Genomic DNA, 16117 nt, shown 5'->3' on the forward strand with positions numbered 1-16117 from the left:
CAATACAAATTTGACTATGTTTTGTAGGATTTCAGCCTTGACCTAAAAGTATGCAGGTTATTGTTGATGTGATGGTAGGGAAGAAATCTAGGAAAGACTTCTTCAACAGGCACTGATTGTAGGTTTTTGCTTGTTTCTATACACTGAAACCTAAGAGAGACCTGATTCTGTTTTTACCAAGCCGAACCTCACCTACCCGCTATAAATGAGTCTATCCAAAATTCAAGAAACCTTCTAGTTCTGTAACTGAAGCAGATTCCGCTGATTTTTATGGGGTCATAAAGTGAGGAGGTGAAATTTCTACAAAGTAGTACTTCTATAAAAAGTTATAGGATTTTGAAACGCTGATCGGAAAGCTAATTCTGCAGACTTAAAAACAGTGACCCTCCACAATCACCTTCTGCCATCTCATCAGTATTGAATTATCCACGCTTTGTATTGAACCCTAAATGTGGGTGCAATTACTGACATAAGATTGTATGGCCAATTGACTAAAGCAGAGTTGGCTTTAACTGCAGTAATAATAACTTCTTATGTGCTGGGTAGTGGGTACATGACCTGGCTGTAAGCATATTCATAGTTGGCCCTCCACATTTCTGGGTTTAATTTTTGCAGATTTGATTATTCAAGGATTGGATTAAAATGTTTCCTCATTGAATTTCTAGTTACTCAAGTGAAGCCCTATGGCCAATATCCACCAGAAATCACCAAAGAATCACGTTGGAAAGCCTAGGCCCCTTTTACACTGCCATATAACCCAGATTATCAAAGTAGATAATCCACATTATCTGCTTTGAACTAGATTGTATGAGTCTACACTGCCAAATAATTCAGTTCGAAGCAGATAATCTGGCCCTAGATATTCCTAGGGAAGGTTTCTCTGAGGCAAAAAACATTATTTTTATTTCAGGTTTTTTTCTCATGGAGCTCTGTCTTGATATTTTAGTATTTTAATCTCTCATTGTTAACTGTCCCTGTTTTTTCACATATTGTGCATCATTGATTGTTTGCCCCCCCCCCCCCCACACCCCAGCTAAGGCCAGAATTTCCAACGAATACAAATGTGTAATATTTTTCTTTGTAATTTTCTATAGAGACTAAAGATTAGAAATATAAACCTGCTCATTGCCTACTGTAGTTTTGGATCTACTTCTGAGTACTAAATACATATTTTCTGTCCAAGTTTACGGTATGTTACAATATATTACTGTCTTTATAGAGGCAGTCCCGAAGCTACAAACAAGATAGGTTCAGTAGGTTTGTTCTTAAGTTGAATTTGTATGTAAGTTGGGACAGGTCCATTTTTATGTGTAACTCCTGCCATATATGTATGCATGTAGTTAGGTAGGTGTGTGTGTGTGTGTGTACCCATGGAGTTACATATAGATGGAGTTAAATAGGCAAGTTTTGGGGAGCATAAGGAAAGATTAACACCCCTGTGATGTTTGTTTGCTGTCTGTGTCCCTGTTCAGAAGATTTTGCCTTTCTGTCCTTGTAATAACTGGATTTTGAAAACTGTGGCTTGTTGTGGAAACATGAATTTGTGATAAATTTTCACTAGAGACAACTTTCCCCATGATAACTCTTCCAGGAGTGAATTCCCCTTCTGCAAAGCAGATTTCTTTGACTTCCTGTTGTCTCATCCCCATTCTTAACCATGAGTCATTTGTAAGTTGGATATTTGTAACTCAGGGACTGCCTGTATTCAGGTTTGTTTTTGGGGGTTTTTTTGCGTGTTGTACATTGACAATGATACTACCAAACTGCTCTTGGTTTGATTACCGATGCCCAAATACATTGTCTTTGCTATTTACAAAAAGATTGTATTATAGTTACAAAAGCTGTGATGTCCTTGGTATGTTTTTTATATTAAACTGGGAAATACTTAGGGGAATGGAGGAACTTCATTAAGAGCATTTGAGACTGCAGTTATTCTGTAACTGCTTTACATCATTTATATTGCAGTCATAAAGGCACACAGCCTGATCCTACATGTGTTTCTTTTGAAGCACTAGGGAAACACAAAATGGGATTGGACAAAGTACAAAAGGGCTTTCTCCCAAATAAGGTGTTTTTATTGTGTGTTCTTGCCTGGCAAAATTTTGATGATGCTCTTATGGTCTCTTCCAACTCTATGAATCTATGATTCTATAGTTCAGCAAACCTTTTTAGCCAAAGCTTGCATTGTGCACATGTGAAATGAAACAATCAGGTATGCATAAGTACACAACAATATTGGAAACCTTCTAGAGCAGTGGTTCTCAGCCTGTGGGTCCCCAGGTGTTTTGGCCTACAACTCCCAGAATCCCAGTCAATTTACCACCTGTTGGGAATTCTGGGAGTTGAAGGCCAAAACATCTGGGGATCCACAGGTTGAGAACCACTGTTCTAGAGACAGCTGAAAAGTTTCTTACAAAATGTGTCCAGAGATGATTTTTTCCCCCTTTTATCAGCCTCCACCTTTCTTTTTATTTCCATTTTGGTGACCAGATCTATAGATCCAAGAATGCTAGAAAGGATTCTTGGAGCAGCAGCTCTTTACTTTTTTCCAGAATTGGCTAGAATAGAATCCCATCCTTTCCTGGCTCAAGCTTTATGGCCCACACAGTGCTGCCAACCAACAGCCAAGGTCTCTGTTTCTCCAGCCTCTCTTTACTATCCTCAACATTACAAATTCTGCTAGTTGAACCGCCCTAAGGTTGCCTAAGGGCTGAGAAGGGCGGTATACAAATATAGCAAATAAATAAATTATAGTTGGAGGATGAGAAGGAAAATGGGCTGGTTGGGGGCTGGATGTAAATGTGCGGGATGTAAAAAGGAATTTAATTGTCAAATGCTTTCTTAATTGAAATTTGCCTTCATAAACATTTTAGTATAGCAAGTCAGCGTCAAAGTTACCTCTTCTCAGTGAATTTTTTTTAACACTTCACTATACTCTCACTACCCCTCATACAAAAGACTTTGCTCCATCTCACGCTATTTTATCCTTGTCTTTATCTCTTAGAATTATAGAATCAAAGAGTTGGAAGAGACCTCATGGGCCATCCAGTCCAACCCCCTGCCAAGAAGCAGGAATATTGCATTCAAATCACCCCTGACAGATGGCCATCCAGCCTCTGTTTAAAAGCTTCCAAAGAAGGAGCCTCCACCACACTCTGGGGCAGAGAGTTCCACTGCTGAACGGCTCTCACAGTCAGGAAGTTCTTCCTCATGTTCAGATGGAATCTCCTCTCTTGTAGTTTGAAGCCATTGTTCCGCGTCCTAGTCTCCAGGGAAGCAGAAAACAAGCTTGCTCCCTCCTCCCTGTGGCTTCCTCTCACATATTTATACATGGCTATCATATCCCCTCTCAGCCTTCTCTTCTTCAGGCTAAACATGCCCAGCTCCTTAAGTCTTCAGTTTCTAACTCTCCTTATCTGACCAGTTCAAAGCCAATATTCTCCTTTTATATTCTTTCCTTTTGTCCTCCCTATGTAGAATTACAAGAGTTGTGACCAGCTGCCTACATCTAGGTTTAGAAAGATCCTATAGTGGTATTCAAATACCTAGCTTTCAGAGCCTCAGAAATCACTTAAAGGAAGAATTAAGGATTAATATAATACATGGTGAAACCATTCTAGGTTGACTAGTGGAAAGAGGATGTTGTTGTTCCCACCCACAGAACAGTAGCAGATAATATCTCCAGTTTCAGGAAGGTGATGAATTTACTCCACATCTTAACCTATAGGCAGTCCCCAAGTTACAAATGACTCATAGTAAAGAATGTGGTGAGACAACAGGAAGTGAGAGAAATCTACCCCTAGGAAGGAAAATTTACTCCTGAAAGAGTTATCATGGGGAAAAGGTGTCTCCACTGAAGCTTTCACACCAATCCTTCTTTTCACAACTTGCCAATTTTTTCAAAATCCAATTATAACAAGAACAGAAATTGACTTGAAATCTTCTAAACAGAGCAAAACAAACATCATAGTGAGTTAACCCTTCCCTATGCTATCAAAAGCTAATAAGTATTTTTTGGAGTTACACTTAAAAATGTACCTGTCCTGACTTACATACAGATTCAACCTAAGAACAAACCTACAGATCGTGTCTTCCTCGTAAATTGAGTACTGCCCTTATTTTAAATGAGCTCATGACAGTGCTAAACATTTTTCTCTAAAACTAGTTCAGCACCTTGGATAGTCCCCTTAATCCATTTGGTATTGAAAACTTGTTGAATGGCTATTACACATTAGCTAGAGATCTACCACTTAATCCCAATCTACCTTCTAATCATCTGCTAGATGGAGACTTGTAGTTCAAAGATGTTCAGCTCAGGCAGCATGCTTCCAATATCGAATATCTAAATATTTCCACTGGCCTATTGATGAGGTTTTGTTTACATGTTAAAAAACAAACCTGATATTTATGCTAGATTTTAAAAAAATCTTCTTGGCTGCACATTGCCACTTAAATATCTGTCCAGAAAAATTCTGGAAATGATCTGTTCAACACAGGTTGCTTGTATACGTCTGCTGTGAATCAACAAGAGACTGGATGAAATCAACTTGTCTCAGATAATACGCAAGCACAACTGAAGCCAATATACTCTATGTCCATTCATCACTGGCATGTTTGCACGAATAATCAGAATACGAAAAACATGATGACTTAGCACTATTTCCCTCCCTTCTCATATTTTAGCAGACTGCAGACTGCTTGAAAGATAAATTGATCACTTCAGCATCTGCATTGCACAGTCAGCATATCTCCATTTTCTTTTGGAATTTTTTTTTTTTGCATGTGTGATCCTTATGTTGCCAATGATTCCCTGAGGCACAGAGGTCATCAGAGAATGTCCTTTCTCTGACTGTCAGCTTTCACCGTACTTTGCACTGTGTGCAGTCTTGTAATATGAATTATGTGGTAGTAAACTCATCCTCTGATTGTTGGAAGTTTCTCATACCATCCTGTAAGAAATCACCCTACATGGTAGTTAGAGGAGAGGAGTGGAAAATGCTATATCAAGTTTATCATTGGCCAAACAGGCTTTTGCATGGCAAATGCTATATTTAACCATTCAGTCACTAATTAGCAATTGTTTGACAAAAGACAGGACATTGCAATAGCACCCAAATCAATACAGCTTTTTTTTTTTGGTTTGGCCTAACAGAAAAATAATTTCTTTGCCACTTTGCAACAGCCCCCTTATATTGTTGCTGTTTGTATTTCTTCCTTTTAATTTGGAGGAGGGAAAGCTATGTATTCACGAACAGTGGATCCCAACTTTCACCATCCCTTCAATCATGGTCAGTGGGGTGGGATTATAGGAACTGTGATCAGCAACATCTGGAAGGCCATGGGTTCCACTCTCTCATTTGGTCAGATATTTTATTTTATTTTTAAAATTGCCTCTTACATGTGTAGCTCATGTTCTTTAAGACATTTCCTAGTAATCATCCCTATTCCATTCAGATTGGCTAGTCATCCAGACATAAAGACTTGTCAGCTGCTTTCTTCTAATCTGATAATCTCGAAATTATCTCCCTCCTCTGTGATTCTCCTCTAGTCCCTTTTCTTTTATGTTTTTTTTTAGTTTGTAAACCTTTCAGGAGGCCTGTTTTGTTGTTGCTGTTTTTATAGACAGTATGACCCCTCTATCCATGAGGGATACATTCCTGGACTTCGCACGCATATGTGAAACTAGGGTCCAACACACATCTTGGTGCCTCAAATGTTACACCTGTTTCTGGGTAATTTTAACCTGTTGGTTTGAAAATGGCACAAGATTCCCCCTATTAGGTCTAGCCTTTGAGATATGATATCATAACTCTTGCAATGCTAGGTAGGGACATATGCCACATACCAATCTTCATCTACTTACCCATAGAAAATAATGATAACCATATCTAAGAAACTAGAGCTGGTGTGGTCTATCTGAATTTTCTGAATCAGCACCCCAAATAACCCTAGGAACAGGCCTAAAAACCAAGATATCAACACATTTTTTTGACTGAGCTGTTATTTTCAATTTGTGAAATGCTGGAGGTACCAAGAAGAGGGTGTGCAGAAATTAAGTTAAGATGTGGATAAGTGAAGCTATGTGTATCAGTTCTGTAAATGAGAGGTTGCACTCAACAATACCTACCAGCAGCTCACTGAAAGTTAACTCCTGTCTTCCCACTTAATGGATCATTGGAACCCCCCTTTTTTTGTGGAAAAGATAAATGAGCCAAAGGAAAAAAAATATTTTGATACTATCCAATCTGATGCCCACTGGCTATTATGGATTATAGTACCTATCATTCCCCAGATGGGGATGATGCGACTTGTATGATATATGTAGTTGATGAAGACTGAAGGTATCAGGATCCAGTTCTATTGAACATTTTATGCTTGACTGGCTATTCTGACCTGGAAGTGATTAGTGCAAAAGTCATCTAGCTTTGTGCTTAATACAGCAAATTGGATAAAATTTAAACAGCTACACTTGAATATATTTTAGTCACTCATTTGTTCTTGCAAGAGCAAATGGTGAAAGTATTAAGGCACTAGTATATATCATTTTTGATGTCTCAGTGCTGGTAATTGAAGAAACTAAACTATGCTGGTGATTGTTACTATAAAAATAGGAGTGAAGGCATTCCAAATGATTTAATCCCAGACCACATTTCTGAGAAATAATAATAATAATAATAATAATAATAATAACTTTATGTTTATCTCACCCTGAGGGGACTCAAGGTGGTTCACAACAAGTAGTTCACAAATGCTATTTATAAAGTGTACAAGCAATTGCCTAAAAACTAATGCCCCTATTCTCAGTTAAATGTTGCATGGTAAACTTACACAATTTCTTTCTTGTACAATGCCTTTATACTCCAGTGAACAACATACCTGCCTAGAACTATGAAGCAGGGTAAACAATAAAAAGTTTGTGAATTTGTATTTCCTTCTGAAGACATTTGCTGGGAACTTGTAGTCAGCTCCCTGCATATGAACATTGCGGAATAACTATGCTAGCAATGCACACGTGCAACCATCTTTCATGTGATTTTCATGTCATCCCCACCTTGACAGGGATCCCTTCGAGTTCATTGACATTGATTTCCTGATTGTACATTTAAATCTGTCAACAGAATCCATTGAAAGAACATTGTGTTAGAGATCTTAGGTATTATATATAAAATGGTTCATCTACACCAGGGGTCCTCAAACTTTTTAAACAGAGGGCCAGGTCACAGTCCATCAAACTGTTGGAAGGCCGGATTATAATTTGGAAAAAAAACATGAATGAATTCCTACACACGCTGCACATATCTTATTTGTAGTGCAAAAAAAAATTAAAAACAATACAATATTTAAAATGAAGAACAATTTTAACAAATATAAACTTATTAGTATTTCAATAGGAAGTGTGGGCCTGCTTTTGGATGATGAGATAGGATTGTTGTTGTTGTGTGCTTTCAAGTCGTTTCAGATTTAGGTTGACCCTGAGCAAGGGCCGGGTAAATGACCTTGGAGGGCCGCATCCAGCCCCCGGGCCTTAGTTTGAGGACCCCTGATCTACACATTCAAGGCATCAATGAAAGTGACAGATGTAAATGAGTGCTCATGTATGAAGTAAAACCAACCCCTGAAAGGGATTAAACAAATGAATGGTCCAGTATAATCTTGTGATTGGGTTATGGCTAGAGATACATCTATACCATACATGCACAAACTTTGGCCCTCCAGATGTTTTGGACTTCAATGCCCAGAAATCCCATCCAGCTTACCAGCTGTTTGAAATTGTGGAAGCTGAAGTTCCAAACACTTGGAGGGTCAAAGGTTGCCCATGCCTGATTTCTACAGTGAAGAATGAATGCAGTTTGACACGATTTTAACTGCCCTGGCCCAGTGCTATGGGATCCTGAGAGTTGGCGAGGCACCAGCATTCTTTGGCAGAGAAGGCTAAAGACTTTGTAAAACTACATCCCACATGTTTCAGAACACTGAACCATGGCTGTTAAAATGGTGCCAAACTGCATTAATTCTACATTGTATAGACACTCTGGGAGTATAATAAGATAACCAATAACAATAAAACTTTATTTGTATTCTGCCCCATCTCCTCGAAGGGACTCAGGGCAGATATCACAAAAAACTGAATGAAATACTTAAAAGTTTGGGCTGAGCAGTGCTTTCCTTTATCTGTCTACAAAGAACCCATTACCACCTCTGTGGCTTCCACTCCCTTCCTTCACCAACTCCATATCCTGCACCGACTGTTGGATCTTCTCTAGTGGAGTGGATCATGAAATGAATCCAGTATGCTGTAAGATCTCAGAATAAGAGACACCAGACCCCAATCTTCACCACAAAGATGCCATAAACTGCTAAGTTCTAGTTCTGGTAGAAGATGTTTAGTGCTTTTACTATTCACTAACAAAATTGGATCAAATTTCAATAGGAAAATATTCCACTTGGGAAGTGGACCATGCTTTTTTAACCCTGGGAAGCTCCTGTGACAAATACAGTTCAAGTCTGTTAGCATAAATTGTGCAACTCACAAGCACACTCCAGCTGAATTATTCTTTTCTCAGGAAATACTAGCACACATATGGCAGCATGATCATTACCTACAACTTAACCTCAATGCCAGCCTACCTCTTGCTAGCTTAGCTCCCTTTCACTTTGCAGTCTCTTTTCAAAATACCTAACTTTCTTTGCAAGTGAATTTCAAAAGAAAATGATTATGCTTTGCCGGTTTCCTTCATTACAACTTACACCAAATCCAAACTTTTAGGCAACAATTGTAATTGTATGCCCGAACCTTGTGAAGCATCAAAAATAAATTGATGCAGGATTTACATGTAAAAAGATGGTATTTAAAATACTAAAAAAACAGAGATGCTAGACTGGACATTACACTATGTAACAAGAGGCTGTATGCCATGGTTTCTTGGTCCATAGATTACCTTTGTGGCTTTGAAGAATCCCTGAGCATTATGGGTATCTGCCAGGTGTTGGATTTCTTCGGCCTTCTTTGTCCACCAGATGTTCTTGAGTTCTCTTGTCCTTCTTTGGACCTCAGCTTTTGCACTAGCATAGATCTTTTTCTCTACGCTCATCAGATGGAACCAAACTCCTGAAGGACCAAAACTCAATTGCACTACGTTGGAAAGAACACTACCAAAGCCTCCTGAACCGCAGCTCCAATGTGGCCGAAGAAGTCCTCTCACAAATCCCACAACAACAAACCAGGGATGAGCTTGCAGCACTGCCTAGTTTGGAAGAAGTCAGCAATGCCATCAGCCAACAGAAGAATAACAAAGCCAGTGGACCAGATGGGATCCCTGCTGAAATCTTTAAAGAGGGAGGACCTGAGCTAACACACCAACTCCACCAGCTCATAGAAAAAGTGTGGGTGACCGAGAAAATCCCAGCAGATTTCAAGGACGCCACCATCATCACCCTCTTCAAAAAAGGGGAAAGAACAGACTGCGGAAACTATCGAGGTATCTCCCTTCTAACCTCCGCTGGGAAAATCCTCGCAAGAATCCTTGCAAACCGCCTTCTGCCCCTCTCAGAAGACACCCTCCCAGAATCCCAGAATGGCTTCCGCCCCTCCAGAGGAACCGTGGACATGATCTTCACTGCACGACAACTCCAAGAAAAATGCAGGGAACAAAACCAACCCCTGTACATGGCATTCATCGACCTTGCAAAGGCATTTGACACAGTGAATCGCAGCGCTCTCTGGACCATCCTCCACAAAATCGGGTGCCCTAACAAATTTGTGAACATCCTGCGGCTCCTCCATGATGACATGATGGCAACAGTTTTGGACAGCAGTGGCTCCCAAAGTGACCCATTTAAGGTGGAATCTGGTGTCAAACAGGGATGTGTTATCGCCCCAACTCTATTCTCCATCTTCATCGCTATGATACTTCACCTTGTTGATGGGAAGCTTCCCACCGGAGTGGAAATAATCTATCGGACAGATGGCAAGCTATTCAACCTCAGCAGACTGAAAGCCAAAACCAAGGTTACAACAACATCTGTTATAGAACTCCAGTATGCTGATGACAATGTCATCTGTGCGCATTCAGAAGAAGATCTACAAGCCACTCTAAACACCTTCGCAGAAGCATACGAGAAGCTGGGCCTGTCACTGAACACTGAGAAAACCAAGGTGCTGCTCCAGCAGTCACCAGCCGTCCCCTCTCCAATGCCAGTAATACAGCTTAATGGTGTAACATTAGAAAATGTCGACCATTTCCGCTACCTTGGCAGCCACCTCTCCACCAAAGTCAACATCGACGCCGAAATACAACACCGCCTGAGCTCTGCAAGTGCAGCATTTTCCAGAATGAAGCAGAGAGTGTTTGAGGACCGGGACATCCGTAGGGAGACCAAGGTGCTTGTCTATAAAGCCATTGTCCTCCCAACCCTGCTCTATGCCTGTGAGACGTGGACAGTCTACAGACGTCATATGCAACTCCTGGAACGATTCCATCAGCGCTGCCTCCGGAAAATCCTGCAAATCTCCTGGGAAGACAAGCGGACAAACGTCAGTGTGCTGGAAGAAGCAAAGACCACCAGCATTGAAGCGATGGTCCTCCAACATCAACTCCGCTGGGCCGGCCACGTTGTCCGGATGCCTGACCACCGTCTCCCAAAGCAGTTGCTTTACTCCGAACTTAAGAACGGAAAACGGAACGTTGGTGGACAGGAAAAGAGATTTAAAGATGGGCTGAAAGCCAACCTTAAAAACTCTGGCATAGACACTGAGAACTGGGAAGCCCTGGCCCTTGAGCGCTCCAGCTGGAGGACAGCTGTGACCAGCAGTGCTGCAGAATTCGAGGAGGCACGAGTGGAGGGTGAAAGAGAGAAACGTGCCAGGAGGAAGGCGCGTCAAGCCAACCCCGACCGGGAACGCCTTCCACCTGGAAACCAATGCCCTCACTGCGGAAGAAGATGCAGAGCAAGAATAGGGCTCCACAGCCACATACGGACCCACAGGGAAATCCATAATGGAAGACCATCTTACTCGTCCAACGAGGGATCGCCTAAGTAAGTAATGTAACAAAATTTGAAACATTTTCTGTTCCTGGTTTGAAAGTGTTATTTCAAGTGCTTCTCCATGACTCCTTTCTGCTCAGCAGTGTTGGAGGAAAAGAGGGAGTAGGAGGAACCCCTTTTCAGACCCGAAGAAGATGAATTGTGTATCCCTGTGAATGGTCGTTCAACCCCCATAGGGGTTGTGACCCAAAGGTTGAGAACTGCTGTTCTAAAGCCTTGAAGTTGCCCAACTCTGGACCTCCCAGAATTAAAAATATTTTTAAAAGAAAGTATTATTTCCTATTTAATTGTGTGATACTTACTTTGAAAGTAGTCAGTTGTTATACTCCAGAAACTTCTTTTTTGTGGCTGCCAAACTCTGTTGAATTGGTTGAGACTCAATTCATTGAAAACTATATGTTGCAGGGTGTCCTGCAAAAACAGTGTTTTTGCAGTTTAATAAACTTTCCCCATGTTTTTATGATAGAACCAATTAGAAAATGACATTTATAACCCAAGAACAAAATCCTTTTACATCGTGTTATAGGAAAAATAAGAACAGATAAATGATTGGTCTGAAAAATGTTCTAAAATACTCATTTTTGATTTGTGATATTTTGGCCAAATGGTTATGAGGTTAAGCATGAGCTTCCAGTTTAGGTTCAAATACCAACTATATATCACATATTCATCTAGTGAATATAGGCATATTGCCATATATTTTATTTCTGTGGTGTAAAATAAGAGTTCTTCCCTGTAACTGCAACCCTGCATTTAAGAGACTATAACCCTGGATTTAATTACTGATCCCTTTTATCTTTTTTATTTTATAATCCCATTTATTCATATTTTATGGGGATTTACTATGTCTTGATGTTGCTTTGGGAGCCTTTGTCAGAAAAGCAAAATGAAAATGTTTTTAATTATTGTTGTTACTAAGTACCACTGAAATCAATGCAATCTGCTTCCAAATGGCTAGTGACAGGAATGGATACAAAGCAAAGATTATGAAGAATTTTAAAAATTAAAAGGTCTTGGTTTACAAACCCAAAGCATGAAAGGCTTTGCAATGGAGGAAACAACCGACTTCTGTTACAAATACAAGCAGATGAGGAGGGGGCTGTAAATGTTTTTAAAAGCTGTTCAAAATAAAATACCTTTGCCTGAGAACAGAAAGATAGCAAAACAGCAGTTCTGGTTACAACCCAAGGAAGGCCCTCATCTGTGGATTTCACTGTATTGGCAGATTGTGTCCTGGCTCTGAAGAAAAGATAGGATGATAATGATGATGCTGATGATGACACTTTGATACAGAAAAAGATGGTCCAGCAGATATCTGTCCTAAGTTTTCAAGGGCTTTAAATGTAAGGACGAGGATTTTGAATGCTAATATGAACAGGAAGCTAATAAAGCTGTTTCACAATAGCTGGGAAGTTAGAACCCAACCTTCTAAACTACTACCACCACACACACAGAGACACACACACACACACACAATAATACTGACAGTATAACTATTCTACATTGATGTGTATTGCTTAGTAATGGTACAGGTGGAAATGGTTTGGAGAGGATGTTAAATACAGCTGAAAAGGAGACTGCTTACGTCATGTGGGCCTATGTTTAATTATTTGAAAAGCATTCACATTCCGTATTACATTTTGTTGCACTGCCTATGCCTGGGTGCAGCCTTATGAGACTTGCATTTACAAGATGAGAAACAAGAAGATTCCTATGAGTGGAAAGAGATGTGATATGACCTCTTTGGGGGAAAGAACAGAGTAGGAAAGTAACATGATATTATTTCCATGATCCTTTATAGCAGTGGTTGTCAACCTGTGGGTCACCAGGTGTTTAGGCCTACAACTCCCAGAAATCCACGTCAGTTTATCAGCTATTAGGATTTCTGGGAATTGAAGGCTAAAATATCTGGGAACCCACACGTTCAGAATCACTGCTTTATAACAACCTAAGTGCTTCCTAGTATTATTCTCCTCCTGTTGAATAATACTAGGAAGTAATGGTATGTACATTTGTGAAGAGAGCAGCAAGAGGTTTATGTGAACTTTTTGAACTTCATGGCTTTTTGTCCTTTTATTCAACATGTGGTGGTCATAACTACTGGGATGCGGAAGGGTCCAGGTTCAACTGCTTCTCCAATCAATTACATGAAACATTGAAGATTTCCTTTAGCCTCAATGATACTGCTACCTGATACCTAAGCATGAGGCCCATAAAGAGTGAGGTAGTGGATAAGAAAATCAGTTACATTACATTTCTTGTAAAAAGCACTGGATAATGCCAATTGGGTCTTCTGGACAAAAGGAGGCAGAGTGTCCATCTTGTGATTTGATGTGAGCTCTAATCATAGAAGTTTGTTTCACCTGACTTCATGCAAGGCATGTTGCCTTTGCTGCAATGGAACAACTTGGCTACCCATCTCTTAAGTAATTCCAAATTACCAAATCAGAAAGTTTCCCCACAAAAACATACATGTCCAGGCGGTGTTCCCCCTTCTACAGTCCATGTTCCTTTACAGTCTATGTTTAAGAGAGAAGTTAAAGGAGAGACAGGCAGGCCAAACCCACATAAACAACATTTGTTTTGAAAATCCCTGTTCAGAAACATGGTCACATATCCAACTGTAGTAAGACAAATGAGCCCATGGACCCATGAAATAACTTCCATTGCCACATGGGAACTGAATTCTCCCTTTGCTCTGTTCTTAAGAACAAAATGTATCCCTAAATGTAAGCACAGAGGCACAGGGGATGTGCATCAAGCTCAACAGAGCATTCATCCTTTCTGATATACCAAAGCCAATCCATGGCATCATCATCCAGGAACAACATTTGCGCCTCCTCCCTACTTCCTGCCCAACAAGGGCGGATCCTTTACCATCTCATGAAGACAGCTGCATTTTCCCCTCTAGCCATGACAGTGCTGTTGCTCACAGTGCCCACCAAATCCGCACCACTCAGCTATGGCAACAATCTAGCACAGATCAACATTTGAGCTGGGAGGGAGGAGAGGGTCGTGGTGAAAGGCAATACTGGCCCTGCCACTACCACCCAAAGCCAGTGTGAAATCTCATTAAATTTCATATGTGCCAAAGGCTCCCGGAGGCCAAGGTTGATCCTGCTTCCCATGCAATCATACTAGCAAAACACTGTTGCTTTGACAGCCTCGCTGACACCAGAATACTGATTACTGTTGTTTATTGCTCAGGGAGATGGAAAATGGTGTTTTTCTATCAGCTTATATTGCTGATCTGTTATTTCTGAGCCTTTATGAAACCCACTTTGATTTTTCACCATTATCTCATCTAACCACCCACCCACTCCCCACCAAAATAGAGAGAAAGAGAAGGGAGAGAAGATGTGTCTAGAAGCTACATCAGTATGCTACCTGCTGAGAATCTCTGTTGTTTCTCACTATCTCAACTAACTGAATAATACATAATGTAGTGGGAGCTCAGAAAATGAGAAAATATGGAATCTAGTCTTTTAAATGTAAGGCTTATCTTGAACCTATTTGTAGATCTAGCTTCTATAGTGCTGTTTCACCTGATATGTGCCCCCCCCCCCCCCCCGCCATCAGTTCCTCCTATACAGAAAGGGATATTTCACTGGGGAAAAATACTGCAGCGAATGCAGCATTCCTTGAAGAAGCAAGCAAATGAACTCATCTTGCGAAAGCAGGATTCTGTCTACTGAAGATGTTACAGGAAAGCAGCAAACCCCCAAAACCTTCAGATTTGGTAACCCCCTCCCCTTGTTTTCATGGTCCGCTTCATGATTTCTCACCAATTTTTATCATGCATAGAATAGCCATGGAAGCTTCGATGGAGATATGTTATTAACACTTGTAGCTGATCCAACATTGGTAAGCAACAACCACTTACAGCTACAGGGATGCCAGAGGGAATGTTCTCCCAGGCGATTTAGGAAATGCGTACCATAATTAAAAGCACATGACAGATAATCTGCTCAATATTAAACCACTTGCCACTTAGTATGGCACAAAACCTCATACATTCAGCCAACAATGTATCCCTTTGTGTTTCAGGCTCTTCTTGTTGCATCTCCAATGAATGGGCAACAAGGTGCGCCAGCAGGAGACAGGGACAATCAATAACATGGCCTGATCAAGACAGTACAAAACCACTGACGAAATATCCGTTTAAATCAATTTCCTTACCTGAGAAGAAGGAGGGCAGGTTACAAGGTAATAAGGAGTACCATTATCCATAGGACTGCATGTAAAGGTTTCCCTGATGCAGCTGTTCAGGTTCCTCAAGACAGCAGCTTCCCAAAGTCTCCCATTTTTACACTTGTCTCCTTGGCAATATGATCCACCCCACCCAAACCAAAATCTTTTTTGCAGTAATCTTCTGGCCTGGTGTCTTCCACTGAGAATCTCCCTGCGTTTCCCAACATCCGTAAGGGGGAAAAATGCTTGTGAGGGGGATAATCAAAAAGAGAAGAAAAAAGGGAGGGAGGGAAGAAAGAGTCAGATTCATATATAAATAATGAAATAAAAATGAGGCAGCAAATTAAGGGATAGCCCCATCTACTGGCAACAAGAATGAATGGTTTCCTGCCACCTTGTTTTTACACTTCATGGCAGGAGCTGCATTGTTAGTCACATATAATCATTCCTGGGGCTAAAAATACACCGGCCTTAAAAAAGAAGGGAAATGGCAAACATTACATCTGATTACAACATTTCAAATGGGGAAGTGAGCTACAAAGTGATATGGCCCAATTTTAGCAAATCCGGGATGATGCTCCATATACAGGGATGTGCAGAATTAATGCTGTTGGAAAAATCAGGATGGAAAGACAAGATGCCAAGATATTTTCTCACCCTGTTGCCAAAGGCCTTTCATGAGATGCTTTGCAAAATGTCAGGTTGGCATTCAATCACTAAGGAGTCTCCACATAGAGGAATTCTACAAGCTACTAAAAAAGGCAGAAGCAGGGAAGTGAGTATTAAAGATTTTCATGAAAAATCACTTAACAGGTCACATACCTGTTAATTCCCCTTTTCACTATTTTAATATTTGCAATTACAATGTATACAGAACAAT

At 40.5% G+C, this 16117-nt stretch overlaps 1 protein-coding gene across 3 annotated transcripts in view; it reads right to left on the bottom strand.

The window, feature by feature from the left end:
• Positions 1-15548, bottom strand: part of SCN2A (sodium voltage-gated channel alpha subunit 2) — a 125873-nt gene extending 110325 nt beyond the window's left edge. For 2 of the 3 annotated variants that reach the window (XM_067471899.1, XM_067471902.1), the window contains exon 1: positions 15226-15547. The gene's annotated coding sequence lies outside the window, so the exon portion shown is untranslated. Of the gene's footprint in view, positions 1-15225 lie in introns of all 3 variants that reach the window. The other variant, XM_067471896.1, reaches the window with a different exon arrangement.
• Between the last annotated feature and the right edge of the window lie 569 nt (positions 15549-16117).

The sequence above is a fragment of the Anolis sagrei genome, chromosome 1 (assembly GCF_037176765.1).
Source record: "Anolis sagrei isolate rAnoSag1 chromosome 1, rAnoSag1.mat, whole genome shotgun sequence".
NCBI lineage: Eukaryota > Metazoa > Chordata > Lepidosauria > Squamata > Dactyloidae > Anolis > Anolis sagrei.